This window comes from Mustela erminea, chromosome 16, assembly GCF_009829155.1.
Source record: "Mustela erminea isolate mMusErm1 chromosome 16, mMusErm1.Pri, whole genome shotgun sequence".
NCBI lineage: Eukaryota > Metazoa > Chordata > Mammalia > Carnivora > Mustelidae > Mustela > Mustela erminea.
In genome coordinates this window covers 20,826,629-20,840,109 of record NC_045629.1, presented here as the reverse complement: position 1 = coordinate 20,840,109, position 13,481 = coordinate 20,826,629, and the positions used below count along the sequence as shown (strand labels likewise).

Genomic DNA, 13,481 nt, shown 5'->3' with positions numbered 1-13,481 from the left:
AAGATCCTCTGAGCGTGATCCTCTGAGTGATCACACTGAGACCTGAGGAAAAACAAAATGATGGATCTATCAAAATTCTCCAAAGAGCTCATGATCTGTTGAAGAAGTCCCTATGTTGATTATTTGTCAATGTGGGGATTGCAAAATGTCAGCTACTGCACATACCCATTCCTGTGAATGTTTCCCTGACTTGAAAGAGAAAGGCTTTCCAGAAATAGCAATCACCAGAATCTTACTTTTATTCACTGGCATTTAAATTAATCTTTTGAGAAAAGATGGGAAGCAAAACCTTTGCCAATATATGAATGCATGAGGAAGAGTGTAGGATTAGGAGAGGAAGAAGTGGGGCGCCTGGGTGGCTTAATGGGTTGAATGTTAGACTTCAGCTCAGGTCATGATCTCAGGGTCCTGGGATTGAGCCCCACATTGGGCTCCCTGCTTAGTAGAGAGCCTGCTCCTCTGTCCCTCCCTGCCCCTCCTCCCACTTGTGTGTATTCTCTTTCTCTCTCAAATAAATAAATAAAGATCTTTAAAAAAATTTTTAAAAAGAGAGGAAGTAATTGGACCAAGCCCTGGGCAGCTGCCATGACTAGTTTAAATTAAAAAAAAAAAAAAAAGAAGAAGAAGAAGAAAGAGAAGAAGAAGAAGAAAAAAAAAAAAAAACCCAGAAAAGGAGGCTGAGAAGTAATGGCCAGAGAAGTAGAAAATCAGAGGAGTGGGTAGTGATGGAAGCCCCAGGTGTCATGTTATACAGAAGAAAACATGGTAATCTGTGTCAAATAAGGAGAAGCCAGGTGGAAGGAAAGCAGCAGACCGTGAGTTTATCTTAATAGAAAATGTCTCTGGAGATTTTAGAGTCATTTTGGTTGGAATCATGGGGAATGGAAGCCAGATGGAAAGTGTGGAGGGACAAAGGGGATGTGATAAAGCAGAGGCAGTGAACATAGAGAACGTTTTTGATAAGTTTGGCTGTAAAAAGGAGAAAAAAACCTGCTAAAATGGTTGTGGGAATAGAGTGCAGAATTGGATTTTTTTTTTTTAAGATAGGAAAGGTTAGGACATATTTAAATGCTGATGAGATAGGTCAAACCAGAAAACGTAGGATGAGGAACTAACCAGTAGAGTAGATTTTTTTTAGAAAGTGAGACAAGATGGAATATCAGGTACACCTGGAAACACCTTGAAGAAAGAAATGCACCTGGGAGCAAGGAGAAGAGGACAAGTGAAGAGGCTGGCAATTCTACTGGTCATGTCGGAAAATGAGGGTATTTCTTTTGGTGGCTCCAATTTTTTTAAGGAAAACAGAGAGTATGGGTATTGTTGACAATGCAAGAACTAGAAAAGTAGCAGCATTCTTTTTCCTGATCCTTTCTCATCGATTACCCCCATGATGCACATATTCTAATAATTAACTATTTAACAACACAATCTGGTGATGGTCTGATAGGATTTTTGTGTCCTGATTTACAAATGAACTAAACCTTGAAATAGCAGGTTATAAATTATGCTTGACATCACACTCTAGGAATGGATTCAGTGTGTTTAACTTTCAAAAAAGTATCTTCCAAATAAATTGTGGGTTAGAAGAGATGAGGTCTTTTATCAGAGGCATGTTCTGGTAAGTGCAGTAAGTATCAACTTGTTAAAAGAACGTGTCCTGATATTGGAGATAAAGGAAAATAAAACAATACCTCTGGTAGCTTTAAAAATCAGCTAATTATAACAGAGATGGGTTTCATTACAGAGACCAATTTAATAAGAAGCACAGGGGAGCAATGTTAACTATGAAAAATCTTTGAACTAACACAGAGGAGCCTTTTAAATTAATTTGTGAGGGTCAGCAAAAAGAAAATTAATCTGGTTAGAAAAAAATGACAGTGAACAGCAAGTAGGAAAAGGAAATGGAAGATCTGTTAAGCTCTTCTTTCGCTTCTGTTAATGAGGGCAAGATGCCAAGAGGCAAAATTTCTAGCTACAAAGATGAGAAACTGGATAATGGACAGGTAAGGGGGGAAAAAATTCTATCTATCCATCTATGCAGAGAGGGGGAAAGGGACAGACAGTGGAACAAATCTGGCACATATGTGCAATATAGTAACAGGGTTTTTAAAGTAATACTAAGCATCACAAAATAAGGGAAACAATGGACAACTGTGAATAATGAAATGATTTTTCACAAAAACCTTATTTAATAAGAAACTGGCCTCCTTTTTTAAAGCATAGGACACACACACACACACACACACACACACACAACCATACGTTCATGAGATGTAATTAACTTCACGCAGGGTTTTCTGAAAGTAACTAAATGAAAACCGAGCTGTGGCTTGCACTGAATATGCATTAGGTCAAAATAACATGAGAGGAAATCAGCCATTATAGAGAAGAAAGTCACATTTAAGACTTTGTCATGTTAGTGAGGCATTACTAGGAACATAATCTACGTATCAGCGGGAGTCTTCTACTCTTAGGAGCTAAGAGGTCTAGACTTGAACTCTCATTTTGCACAGTGTGGAAATCCAAAGTCTTCCCATTCCTGGAGGTCAAATCTGTTTCTGGATCTGCTGTCTCTAACATCAGGTTGACTGAGGCATAAAAATCATCTCTATCGTCAAGCCAATTGGTCCGTCCATTTGTGAGTGTTCGCCTTAAGACTTGGTATGGCATGGGCAAGCCAAGGAATGTCTTTAGTGTAGAAATGCAGATAGTTTATGTTGAGTCTTCAATATATGTCTTCATAGAAAATCCTTCAGGCACTTTAATTTTTCCACTGGCTGTTTTACTTCCTATTCTGCAGCACATATCACAATTTCCTCTTTCTACTCTCTGCTCTCCTCCCTCCCTTCTTTGCTTCCCTATCTTCCCCACCTCTCCCTCTCAGAAACAAAAGAAATTCCTCTATAATTCTCCTAAGAGCAATTTGACCAGACTCTTTTGTGGCTTTCATTTTGCTGAACACCACACACCACAGGGTCCCGCCTTATACCCAGTGGCTAATCAAGTAATTTCCTCAAAGGTAGTTTCCTCCCCAAATGGCATACTGGTGCCAATTGTTAAGAAAATAAGCCCAATACATAAATTCCACTAGGACTTCAAAAGTGTGCCTTTGTCACAAAGGAAAATAACCAATTGCTTGAAAATCCCATGTCATATAAGGTATAATATCCATGTAACCTGTAATTATGGAGACTAAAGGCAGTTGTGGAATAGGTAGTTCCTATGAGGGAATTTTTCCACCTTAGGAAATTCTTGGTGGCATTGGCAATCACATATTAGAAAGCTTTCAAAAATAAGACTCGAGAGAGGATTGTATTTCCCGGTAGGGATAATTTCCACTGGATAGCTGGAGCTTACACTTTCATTAGCACAGAGTCCCCCTCTGTCTGCCTCAGTAGAGATACAGGAACAAACAACAGCTGGCCAAGGCCCCGCCATACAAAGGGCTATATCAGTACCAGGCTGATTGCCCATTCTATTGCCGGTCATGAGTTCTTCATGCCTTTTAATCCTGCATACCTCAGGTTTCACAGCAATCAAGACTCCTCACACACACACACACACACACACACACACACACACAAAGACTCCTGACACATTCCACATCCTTTCTTTCCTTACTATATGGCCTCCATGAAGGGATTTCCCTGTCATCTAGAAATTCTATATTGGATGTGCTCTTCCTTAAATCAGAAGGCTTCTCGATGCTGCTCAGAATTCCTGTGAATGACATTCAGAATCTATCTTTTGTATAGGACTTGATTTTTTTTTTCTTTCTCATATTTTTAAGATTCTTTTTTGTTCTTATTTGCCTTTCTTTATTCGTATGGCTGCAAATTCAACGGGTCTTTTAACTGTTCCTTTTCTTTTTTTGGGGGGAGGGTGGTGGAGAGAGGAAGGGAGGGCCAGAGGGACAGGAAGAGAGAGAATTTCAAGCAGACTTGATGGCCAGCGCAGAGCCTAATGTGGGCTCAGTCTCACAACCCTGAGATTATGACTTGAGCTGAAATCAAGAGTCAGATGTGTAACTGACTGAGTCACCTAGGCATCCCCAGTGAGTCATTTTAATCTGGAAAACTGTGTCCCTCAGTTCTAGAAATTTTTCTGATTTAAGGCATTTTCATACTTTCCTCTGTATTTCTTTCTGGAACTCATATCATTCAAATATTGGACCTCCTACACAGATCTTTAAATTTGTTTTAATTTTCATCTATTGTCCATTTCCTTTTTATCCATTTTCAGAAAGATTTTCCTGACTTAACCTTTCATACCTCCTATTGATTCTTCTAGTTCTCATATATTTTTGGTGTCCAAAGCCATTCTTAGGCTTAGTAATTCCTTTTAATAACATTCTATTTTTGTTTGTGGATGCAATATCATCTTGTACTTCTGTGAAGATCCTATTAAAATATCTTTTGAAGTTTCTTGATCCTCCGTGCGTTTTCTATTTTATTTATTTTATTTTAAAGATTTTATTTATTTATTTGACAGAGAGCACAAGCAGGGGAAGCAGCAGAGGGCTCTTGATCCCAGGACCCTGGGATCATGACCTCAGCTGAAGACAGATGCAACTGATCCCCCCACGTGCCCCTACATTTTCTATTTTTTTTTTTTAAATAGTTTGTTTGCATTTTTTTTTCTTGTTGTATTTCATGTTCAGAGTTCTATTTGCATGAACAGAATCAGTCACTGGTGAACATCACTTAACAATAAGCTGAATTTTTCATTGAAGGGCACACAAATATCAGCATTTCTCTGTGTTTTTTTTTTTTTTTTTTTTCACCACTGGCAGATTTTTCCCTGACAGTGATTCTCTATTCTCCCACCTGGTTATGTACAAGTGAAGCTGGGAGAATTTTCATATTGTTTGGGGAAAGATTTCAACATTCTTAGATAGGGAAGTTCCAGTCTTCTGTAGTATGAGGACAGGGTACCAATTGGCTAAAGACTGGTGAAGATGTGAAAAGCTGTTTCATAAACAAATTGCCAACTGATTTTTCAGAGATCCCTAAGACTTAAAGTTACCAAGTTCTTCCAGGGTTCTGAGACATGAATCATCTTGTTCCTTGTCTGCTTGCCCCTTATCCTTTCAATTTACCTTTTCTAGATTGCTACATCATAACCACAGTCCATCCATTTCTCATCTTTCAAAAGCTTGTTGGAATTTCATCATTATTTTTCTGGGTTTATCACTCTTTAGAAAATCTTCTTTTGCTATCTTTTCAATGGTGTTATAAAATGGACAGAAGTAACCACTTGTGTCTGATAGACCTCATTAACTAAAGTTATAATTTTCTCTGCAGTCCTTATAATCTGACTTCATTCCTATCAGTTCAGTGAAATTACTTCCATAAAGGTCACAACAAACTGTACTATATTGCTATATACATTGGGGATTGCCTTGACCTCATATTCCTTGATATTTTGGCCTTTAATACAACTGGTTACTCCTTGAAATTCTCCTTTTAGGGGCTGAATGATCCCACATTCTCCTGGTTTTCTTTTACTTCCTTACCTGGTCCTCAGTCTTCCTCGTTTGCTCTTCCTCTTTTTGCCATCACCTTTAAATGTTCAAGTACAAGTCACCAGATCTGTAGTCAACAAGATGGAGACCCAGAAGAGTCTATGGTACAGTTCCAATGTGAGTCCAGGAGAGCTGATGGTGTAAGTTCTAGTCTGAAAGCTGGTAGTCTTGAGACACAATGAAGTTTGATGTTTTAGTTTGAGTGCAAAGCTTGGAAAAAACTGATATTCCAGCTCAAGTAGGCAGGAGGAATTTCCTCTTACTCATGGGAGAGTCAGAATTTTCTTCTCTTTAGGCCTTCAACTAACTTGATAAGGTCCACCCACATTAGGAAGGGCAGTCTCTTTACGCAGTTTACCTAATCAGATATTAATCTCATCCAAAAACACCCTCACAAAGTCAGAATAGTGTTTGACCAGATATCTGAGCACATCATTGCCTAGTCAAATTGACATGTAAAATTAACCATCACAATTGGTTAATCAAGAAATGTCAGTCATATTAGACAGTCATAAAATAGATACATCTTAAACTGGAACTTTGAATTTTACATCAAACATATAAATACATATTTACTTACCTACCTTCCTTTTATAGTAGACCCAAAGCTTTTTTTTTTTTTTTTTTTTTTAATTAATGAATCTGGTAACTGGTGTTCCAGATAGTCTTTTTCACAAAACTATACTCATAATTCATCTACATTTTCATATACATCTACATAATTCATCTACATTTCCTAGTGTGTTTCAAGTGAGAAAAAGATCTTAAAGCTAAAAGCAAAATTTTTCTAGGCCTTAAAAGTTTTTTTTCCCTTAATTCTTTATAATTATTTGATTTAATCTCATTTTAAAAAGCAATTTGCTTTCTGAAGTATTTAATTTAGTTTTCACAGCAGCAACATTTTTCTTTTACAACCTGTCATCTTGGGTAGTATGTAGTTGTCAAGTATTAACATGTAGTTGTTATAGTATTACAATGACAAGGTTTCAAATCAAACACAATTGAGTATAGGGAAGCATACAACTCAGCTGATGGGAGCACAGGTACAAGGATAGAATGGGGGCTAGTATGGCAGTGCTGAGGGTCAGTTTGCTGTGGGAATCAGCCAGTATAATTCACAGAGAGAGGGTAGAGAGTCTGTTAATCCTGAGAGTCCCCTCAGTGGAAGCCTTAGTGAGTCGCTCCCCATATCATCAGACTAAAATGACATTAAACATTAACATCTGTTTGCATCAGATTTATTTGAGAGTTCCTAAAGGACATAGGTCACCAGAAAAATAAAATAAACAAGAGGGAGATAATCTATTTCCAGAATTTTCTAGGAATTTTCTTGACTCCTTTGGTTTATTCATTGGTTCCTATTTTCATAATTGCTTTCAAATATGTAATCTAAAAATGATAATTCTTACTCAAGTCTCTCTGAGTTATTGCCTTTGGTATCTCAAGAATAAAATCATATGCTGTTTTATTGAAATGCCTACTTTTATTATAATAACTACTTTTTTAGAACAAGTAAAATTCTGCTCTATTTCATTCAGATGATAAAATAATCAGTGCTGTACAGTGAAGACAATTCAGAAATCAGTACTTTGATGCATAATGCCATGTAAAGGCAAGTCCCATTTTTACTTTTTTTTTTCTTTTTTATAAATTAATTTTTTATTTTTTATAAACATATATTTTTATCCCCAGGGGTACAGGTCTGTGAATCACCAGGTTTACACACTTCACAGCACTCACCAAAGCACATACCCTCCCCAATGTCCATAATCCCACCCCCTTCTCCCAAACCCCCTCCCCCCAGCAACCCTCAGTTTGTTTTGTGAGATCAAGAGTCACTTATGGTTTGTTTCCCTCCCAATCCCATCTTGTTTCATTTATTCTTCTCCTACCCACTTAAGCCCCCATGTTGCATCACCACTTCCTCATAATTTTTACTTTTAAGTAGTGATAAAACACAGCTCAACATTTTCATATGACAAGTTGATATATAAAGAAATACTATTACTTTTGCTAATTACCTTGATATATTTGTGAATCTAAGTAACAAAATTCTTAAAAAGTTAAGCTTTGGGAGATGATAAAAGAAAAAGACCAATTTTTAATAATTTTTTTCTGAATACCTGAAAAGATAGTGCTCTTATACAAAGCCATCAGGGACTGTGTTAAACATTCTAGTGACCAATTAGTAACATTTATGCTAAGTGATTTGTCACATTTTCTTTTAATAATATAACTTATTAGAGGCAAAAATGTGTGCTATTTATGGGAGGGTTCCAGGGTCATAAGGCCTCAGTTTGAATCTCAGCTCCATGTCTTCCTATCTAGCTGAACTTGGGTGATTATTTAAGTCCCTAAAGTGTTAGTGTTGCCAAATGCTGGATCCTCAAAAATTCCATCAAAATAACCTGTTGAAAAGGTACATCTGAATTTATTGCTTACCTCAGTAAGGGAGAACACTGCTTTGACCATGAATTAGTAGCATCTTGGAAGGAAGAGAGCAAAGTTGTAATATGAAGTTTCAGTATTTGGTTTAAGGCAAGTCTTTCAAGGCAAGGGATGGCTTTTAATTAGGATGGGATAAAGATCACAGCAGAATGCTTTAAGATTTGTGGGTACAGCAAAATGAGGGCTTTGAGCTAAAGGTATGGAAAAATCAGAAAGCAAAGAATTATTTGATGCTATCTATTGAAAAGCCAAACAGTCTTATGTTCATTAAAAATTGATTTTTTCAGGAAGTTCCTGAAAGGAACATTGAAGTTATTTTTAACTTTTATCTCTCTGGACAAAAATTTCCTGCAATAGTTAAGACATTGTGATAAAGACAGTGGCAAAGTAAAATCACGATAATGTGTATAGTCAAGTATGCTTGTGACGTGGAGCGAGTAGATGGTTTTGATTCTTAGTTTCCATTTGCAAAATGGGAATAATAATAGCATATTTATGGATGATTTGCTAAGTAAGTATTAACAAACCTTCTAGAAGGAAACTGTATGAAGTGGAGGGAGAAAGGCTCAGAGTTGGCCAAATGTAGATTTACTTCTAAGTTACAACTTTGTGGTAAGTGTGATTCTGTTTTGGTGGTCTTCAGAGTGATACTTCTAAGAGGGGCATTGTGGGAATTATATTAAGTAATGAATGAGAGTCCTAAACATCGAACATGCAAGTTGACTCAGTGAAAAGCAGCAGAAGTGACTTAAATTCTCACGTGTCAAATGGAGAAATACCTCATATGCAACCTCAGGCTTCAGTCATACCTCTCCAGGCAAATTCTGCTTCCCTGCAGTATCTTCCCCTTTGGCTTTCCAGCAACCAGTAAAAGCACTTAGCAACCATGGCTCTAGTTCTCCAGGTACCAAAAGAAACCATGGCTCTCGTTCTCCGGGTACCAAAGAAACAACACCTCATACCAATCACCTACCCAGCCGGGCCCTCCCATGGCTCAGAGTATACAGTCCCAGCAAATCTTCCCAACAATATCAATAGCCCTACTTCAACCAGATCTGCAGGAACAACCACAGTGAGAAGTGGCTTGAAGATACCCACTTCCCCTTCTCCTGGGGTATACCAGTGCCTCACAGTAAACTTGCACAACCTATTCATGGACCCTTGCCAGATCCTAAAACCTGTGGTCGCCTGAAAGAGGACAGTTGGAAGGATGGCTGTTATTGACGAGCAGGGGCAAGAATGCAGAGGTCCACAGCTTCATGGATACCCCTTCACTAAACTAAAAGACAACTTTTATATGCACACTGTTCAGATAAGGCTTGGAATTTATAAAATTCCATCCCTCTCTGTCATAAGTAGCACAAACTGACAGAGATGATCAAGGAACAGGGGTTTTTTTCCATTTCTGTTAGTTTGTCTTTTGTTTATTAAATTTTGGTGGGGTTTTTTTAAGTTGGTTTTTTTGTTTTGTTTTGTTTTGTTTTTGAGTGTGTATTTTTTTAGATTTTATTTATTTATCTGTCAGAAAAAGAAAGCACAAGCAGGGGGAGTGGCAGGCAGAGGGAGAAGCAGGCTTCAGGGAGCCTGATGCAGAACTGGATCCCAAGACCTTGAGATCATGACATGGGTCAAAGGCAGATGCTTAACAGACTGAGCCATCCAGGCATCCCAAGAAACATTTTAAATGATATTTGACATCAGCTGTATTTGGTTACCATATAGTCACTGTCACAGAATCACTTTTAGTTTTGTTTAATAGAAACTAAGCTAATTTTTAAATATTTAACAGAGGCCAATATCTGGACAAAAACTAAGGATGGCAAAGAAAAATGTTCATCAATAAATAAGAAAATACCTTTGTGCAGAAGCAAATGGTGACTTCAAGTTATCCAAACTTCACACTCAACCTATTTTTGGTGTATAAATAGTGTTAATAAATATTTGTGTTAATGAGAAAAAATAATATAAAAGAAAATAATACATGGAAGATATATGTTTCAGGCAGGAAGCCATTCCAATGGGGAAATCAAAGAGGGTTTGATGTAGGGACTGATTGTCAAGGAACGAACAGAGGATGTTGAGGAGACAACAGGAAGTCCCAAAAGAGAGCACTACTGGAGCATGGTAAGGGCTGTAATCCTTGGAGGAAAGCCACCCAACGAGCACTGAGGCCATCTGTAAAGGAACACAGGTGCTCCTGAACCAGGCAGAGAGCAGCAGGAATAAATCCCTGACCTCTTCCTCCTCTTACTCTCTAATCTCCTGCATTGCATTTGTCAAACTTAACTAAATGACAGAGGACAGATGAGTCTGGACAGTGCAGACTTCCAGGTTAGCTTCTTGGGGCATGGAGCAGGATGGGGAAGAGCAAAAACTTTGTCACAAGAGGCTCACACACAGAATAACCAGCCTCAGTGGGGACCTTACAAAGTCTGAGTTCTTCCACTGTGACCCATTTAGGAATGATGATAATGTTGACATAGAGGTATATGTCAGTATAGTACTAAAGAAACCTCTGTATGTCTATTTTGAGGGAAACAAATTTAAACACTAACCACATACAATCCTTGGTTAATGTAAGGATGTTTACCAAATGGCCCTGCTTACTATATAATGGGACTGATACTCTATCTACTTGTGAGCAAATCAGGGTGTAAAGAGTATACAGTGTCCATTTGGATCAGAAACACAATGTCCTTTCAGTTTCAGAATCCCCCTTAATAAAACCTTTTTTTTTTTTTTTTTTTAACTTGGGATAAAAAAGAATTGGTTGAACACAAATGAACCCACATTATGGAATAAACATACCAAAATATACAAGTGGGTTTGATGGCAATGACGCTATTACCAAAGCATTATCATAGGGCACACTGAAGAGCCTGGTCAGAAGCTTTTAGAATGACTTTCAGGAACTCCTTTGTGTCCTAATTCAGTGATATTCTTGATCTTACTTAATTAGAATCTTGACCTGTTTCATATGGGGTGCCCATTGACATATACCAATGCTTATGTTTGATATTGCAGACCCCTCTCAGACACACAAAGTTCATTAACCTTACTTCTCTCTTTTTTTTCCTTAAGATTTTATTTATTTGTTTGAGAGAGAGAGAGAGAATGAGAGTGAGAGAACATAAGCAGGGGGAGCAGCAGAGGGAGAGTGAGAAGCAGACTTCCCACTGAGCAGGGAGCCTGACCTAGGGCTTGATCTCAGGATCCTGAGATCATGACCTGAGCTAAGACAGCGACTTAACTGACTGAGCCTGCCAGGGGCCCCTAGCCTTATTTCTCTTGTCATATAAACTCCTTTAGAATATTTTTGTATGTCCACGAATATCCTCTGAAAATGCTTGTTTCTGCTGTATAGGAAGGTATGAGACTACGACTTACTCCCACCATTGCCTCCTGACAACAGTTTTAAGTAGGGAAAAGAGTATCTTCTAGAATGAGTCTATTCACTTGGTATTCAAAGTCAGTTCCTTTTGTGGTTGGTTGTTTCCCATTGCAAAAATGTCCACACTGTTGGATCCGAGCTTGACCTACTTTCCTGAATGGGAATTTAACAATTGAATGCTCCTTTCGATCAGCACTTCTGAACCTTGTTATGGTCTTATGTAGAAAATGTTGAGGGGCACCTGGCTGGCTTAGTCAGCAGAGCATGTGACTCTTGATCTCAGGGTCATGAGTTCAAGCCCCATGTTGGGCATGGAGTCTACTTAAAATAAAAATTAAGAAATATATATATATATAAATAATATATATTAAGAATATAGATAGATAGATAGATAGATAGATAGATAAAGAAAATGTTGAAAGGAGAATAGATCATGGAAAGATCCTCAAGAATAGTCACCCCTTTAGAAAAATCACTTATCTATGTTCTGGGCATTTTATATCCTAATGCTTCTCTGTGATGTCATTCCCCTTTATCATCATAACTTATCTTTCAATCAAATAAGTTTTAGAAAAATGACAGTGTATACTTTACAGGGGAACTTTTTAAAGGAGATAACTGTAGTTTTGGTGTATAAACTCAGATATGCTTATTTGTTTTTAAAAATGTGGTCCTATTTCTTTATAACTTACATGAACTTTTATATTTTGCACATTCTTAAGTACAGATCTATTCATCTTCTCTAAAAACGTGCAAGTTCCTTCAAGGCTGAGGCTATAACTTACTCAGCTCTTTTATTCCATCAGTGTATTCCCTTGCTTAATGATTTTACTTAATTTGTGAAATGCTGCCACCATGTGAAGAACCATTAAATGAAAAAGAAATCCATTAAATTTTTCTTTTTTAATTTTCAAAGAATGTAGTTTGAATATCTCATGTACTTAATAACATTTTAATGTGTAAATAAGTGTGATTTATTATTATTATTATTATTTAAGATTTATGTATTTATTTTAAGGGGGAGGGGCAGAGGGAGAGTATCCTCAAGCAGACTCCCCACTGGTCACAGAGCCCCATGTGGGGCTCGATCCCATGACCCATGAGATCATGACCTGAGCTGAAACCAAGAGTCAGATGCCTAACTGACTGAGCCACCCAGATGCCCCAGGAGTGATTTATTAGTAACACAACATTTACCAGTAAATAAATAAATGCTGCAAAAGTGCTTGAAACTATTTATTCATGACATTTCAAAAAATTAATTAATTATTTATTTATTTAAAAACCCAACAGCACTCTCAGCACCAGTTTTATTAACAGTCTTTTTTTAAATTTTTTTATTTTTTATAAACATATAATATATTTTTATCCCCAGGGGTACAGGTCTGTGAATCGCCAGGTTTACACACTTCACAGCACTCACCAAAGCACATACCCTCCCCAATGTCCATAACCGCACCCCCCTTCTCCCAACCCCCCTCCCCCCAGCAACCCTCAGTTTGTTATGTGAGGTTAAGAGTCACTTATGGTTTGTCTCCCTCCCAATCCCATCTTGTTTCATTGATTCTTCTCCTACCCACTTAAGCCCCCATGTTGCATCACCACTTCCTCATATCAGGGAGATCATATGATAGTTGTCTCTCTCCACTTGACTTATTTCACTAAGCATGATACGCTCTAGTTCCATCCACGTTGTCGCAAATGGCAAGATTTCATTTCTTTTGATGGCTGCATAGTATTTCATTGTGTATATATACCACTTCTTCTTGATCCATTCATCTGTTGATGGACATCTAGGTTCTTTCCATAGTTTGGCTATTGTGGACATTGTTGCTATAAACATTTGGGTGCGCGTGCCCCTTCAGATCACTACGTCTGTATCTTTAGGGTAAATACCCAGTAGTGCAATTGCTGGGTCATAGGGCAGTTCTATTTTCAACATTTTGAGGAACCTCCATGCTGTTTTCCAGAGTGGTTGCACCAGCTTGCATTCCCACCAACAGTGTAGGAGGGGTCCCCTTTCTCCGCATCCTCGCCAGCATCTGTCATTTCCTGACTTGTTGATTTTAGCCATTCTGACTGGTGTGAGGTGATATCTCATTGTGTTTTTGATTTGTA

General features: G+C 37.8%; 1 pseudogene; it reads left to right on the top strand.

Annotated features, from left to right (window-relative positions):
* The first annotated feature begins 1,949 nt into the window (after nt 1-1,949).
* LOC116575521 lies at nt 1,950-9,196 on the top strand (annotated as a pseudogene).
* Nucleotides 9,197-13,481: the final 4,285 nt, after the last annotated feature.